Source organism: Lissotriton helveticus, chromosome 5_1, assembly GCF_964261635.1.
Source record: "Lissotriton helveticus chromosome 5_1, aLisHel1.1, whole genome shotgun sequence".
NCBI classification, from domain to species: Eukaryota; Metazoa; Chordata; class Amphibia; order Caudata; family Salamandridae; genus Lissotriton; species Lissotriton helveticus.
The window spans coordinates 255,787,069-255,790,934 of NC_136065.1; the positions used below are offsets into that span (position 1 = coordinate 255,787,069).

General features: G+C 42.9%; 1 long non-coding RNA gene across 1 annotated transcript; it reads left to right on the forward strand.

The window, feature by feature from the left end:
• Positions 1-264: 264 nt before the first annotated feature.
• On the forward strand, positions 265-3,008 carry LOC144753084 (uncharacterized). Its single transcript, XR_013594193.1, has 3 exons — positions 265-514; positions 1,906-2,043; positions 2,786-3,008. It is a non-coding gene; the product is annotated as an uncharacterized LOC144753084 (long non-coding RNA).
• The last annotated feature ends 858 nt before the right edge of the window (positions 3,009-3,866 follow it).

A 3,866-nucleotide genomic window follows, 5' to 3' on the forward strand; every position in this document is an offset into this window, starting at 1 on the left:
AGCAGTAGCATTCAGTCAGTAGCAGAACAAAATATGATGCAACGAACGTACAATTTCATGTATGCACAAAGTTTCTGCATGTCTCCTCCTTGTGATCTATGCATTTTGCTGGCAAAAATGAAAAAGAAATGACTACTCACAGATAATTGATTACCCCATTCTTGAATCTCGAATCTGTGGTGTTGTTCAGGTGTTACTGCCTCTGTGTTACTTAGTAATCTGCAATCAGAATGTTTATGGAACATTTGATTTGTTTTCTCCAAGTATACAGTCAGTGAATCCTGCAAGGCAGTAGTCATTTGGTAGATCAATGTTTGTTTCTTTTAATGTTCTAGCAGTGGTTTTTGATTTGAAATGATGTCTATGTTTCACAGCACTCAATGTTTTTCTCTTTGTTTATTATTTCTTACATGAACCACAGAACCCAGGGGCAAGCAGAAGGCTGGGACCGAGTCGGCGGGTGAACCACCACAGGCACAGAGCTCCTCTACTGAGGATCCTGCTGCTGTCCCCAGTAAGTCCAACAGTGCTTTCTTTTGGAACAATGATATTTCCCTAACTTTGTAACGGAGCTTTTTTTTTTCAACCGATTAATTACATTTACTTCCTAAAGAAATTTTGACTCTTTAGTTAAGGTATTAATCTTTTCCATAAATATGTGATAACAATTAGAATAGCTGTAGGCACAGGGTCCACTCCTGTCTTATCCTTTTTCCTCTGTAATGTCTCTGCTTTGGCAATTGACCAAAGTATGCATCCAGATGTTGGTCTAGTATTTTGTAAACGTTAGTATACCACTAGTAGTCTTGTGGGTATTCTATCTTCTATGGAGTCATATACATATTACATAACTATGTATGCACCAGGAAATTGGATGTTGGTGCTGATGGGCAGGTTGGACCTTACTTACACCTCAGTCACAGAACTCTGAGGAACCCACAATTCACTGAACAACAACCTATATGGGCTCAGTCATTGGTCAATTATTCAATTATCACACTCCTGAACCCCAATACCAAGATGCCCAATGCTTTTATTACACAATCCATAACCTAAGTAACCCCCTTTTGCTCACTCACTCGTGTAAGTCTACAAGACAACAGACACTGAAAATAAACTTCAGAGTCAAAGTGGTACTTCAAAAGCTTTATTTTGTTAGAAGTAAGTAAGTAACATCAATGTTTCTAAGTTGTTCCGTGAAATACGTCGAGGGGCCCACCAGAAAAAATCCAGAGTTAAAAAAGGCTGAATAAAGTAATCAACATTTGTACAGCTACTAGTGCACGATAGGGAAATGTGGGAAATGTCGGAGACCCCTCACCATTGAACGTATACTGGTTAGATATGCCTCTTTTTGGTAAGCTCTGGAAATGTCAGCTTCGTAGAAGGAAATCTTCTCATCTGCCGAAAATTAATGACAAAAGTGGTGCACGTTAGACAGTATGAAATACATTTAGGCAAGTTTTATGCAGCCATGCTAAAAAAAAGTTGTAACCTGTAAGCAAACTCGATTCCACAATCCACATACAAAACGTAAATACGGGCCCTTTTATTTTCCAACCTCTTCAGGTGTATGCATTGAACAATCATGTTGCCTCAAAGGCGTCTTCTACTGCGCAACAAGCTGCGAGGTAGCATGCGCAAAATTGGATACATTGATGTACAAAGGTTACATAGTTCACTTCAAATTTCCAAGGACTAGAGTAGCAGTACAGATGAGATGAGCTTGGGTACCATACCATAACAAATGAATGCTAATATGTGTAGTGACTCTGCTGTACTATGCAATGTGGACTACTACTGATTACGTACGTTGTACTTAACTGTTTTGCAGAACTCCATTCTTGGTGAACAAGTACAATGGGGGCTGTGCATCCATCTAAAAAGGTGTACTTATTTTTATAGGTGCAGAACCCGTACCATCCACCAGTGCCGACGGGGACAGCGGCGCAGCGTCAGCGATCCCGGAGGGGACAGGAGGATCAGAGGCACCTACACCAGCACCAGCAGCAGTGGGGGAGGAGCCAACAGCGGTGGGCGATGGTAAGTTACATTCAATAGTGATCCGCATTACTTGGTGGGAGGGGAAAACTTCCTCACTGTACTCTGAGAATTAAGAACTTGAAGTTCTATTGGACAATATATGACGCCACCTTTACTTGTCATTACCATGCTTAGCATTACCACTACAGTAATGCAGGTGGCTGATAGCAGTCGGATGCATGGGTTGTTGTTGAAGCATGGAAAGGGGAAAACACAGCTGCTTGCGTGGTTGGGAGACACACCCAATATCGGTGGTTAGTGGATAGTCTCAGCAGCAGCGGTGTTTTGGTCAAACCCAAAGGCAAGGGAAGGAGGGGACGACTGAATGCATGGGTCGTTGCTGGTGAAACACAAACCAAATAAGGTTTGTTGCGCGATATAAAGAATGATAGTCTCTACTAGACATTTACTACTAGCTGCCCCCTGTTAATTAATGTTAGTTTGAGACTGTTCCCGCCTTCTCGGAAGCAGAGTATATAATATAAAACGAGATATCAAAAAGACAGGTGTTCGTTCGTATGTGTGTGACCGTTGAAGTATGCTACTAGGGCAGGCATAATGCCGTGCCAAAAAGTCCAACAAATTAATTATATAGGCCGTAGAATGTTCAAGATAGATGCAACACAAATTTTTGTACTCAGCTTGCTTGCTAGTGCTACTGTGCCACTATGTGTTGAATCAATTTTGTGTTCTTGATTTGCTGGGATTTTGGATTACAACAATTCTGTTTCTTTCTTTATAGTTACTCCTTCAAAACCAACAAGGAAGGAGTTGGCAGTCCGGGCCCGGCAGCGGAAACTGCAGGCCATCGTTGAGGCCTACCGCCGGCTGGTGGCTCAGGCCGAGGAGGAGGAGGAGGAGGCGGCGGCAGCAGCTGCTGCCTCTTCCAATGCCCCGGCCCCCAAGCCTGCAGGAGTACGTCGCCGTGGTCAGGCAGCCGCCCGCCGCCGAATTTTTACATCATCGGCAGCCCCCCCACAACATGCGTGCCAATGTAGGTGCCGGGAATTTCAACAAAAGATTCTCCGCCGGGTAGCGAGGCTTGAGGAGGAGCGGGTGAAGCTTGAGGATGGTATAGAGGAGCGGGTGAAGCTCATTGTGGACAAACACCTGAAAGCCCGCCGGCTTTAAGATGGACCCTGTTTGTTTGCCCCTTTTTCCATCCTTTTGTTGGTGGGTGGGATTTGGGTGTTGGGGTTTACATTTAACTGTGAAATTTAGTTGGGGTTAGGGGAGGGTAGGGACAGGTGTGGGGTAAGATTTCATATATATTTTATTTTTGTATCATCTTTCTTTATATTATGTTAAAATAAAAATGAGACACAAAGTTATTTTCCAAAGAAAACATTTGAAGTTCATTTGTGTTTGTTGGGGGGGTGGAGGGGGGACTGTTTCACCAAATAATGTACGTTGTGCAACATCGCAACGTTTAATTGGCCATGCAGGTCAGGGGACAGTGCTTTCGAATAAAAAAATATATTGGCCACATCTTTAACATGCAGACAGATAGATGCGGTAAACCCTCACCGAGTTATATTTGTAGTATTAGAAGAACTACCAGTCTGTCTTGCGTTATACCTCACAGCAAACTTATCTTACCTGTGATTGCTGATGATGAAGTGGGCTGCATTTGTTTCCCAAGACAATGGATAAGAATCAGTTGTTCTGAACTTCTGTGATAGTAGTAGTAGACAGACCCTGCCAGTAGCATTTTGAGACAAAAAGAAAGAGGCAGTCATTTGCGTGATAGACAATGTGGGGGTAGTATAAGTATTAAGTACAGTACATTACACGACTGACCCAATACAATTTTGCAACTGCTA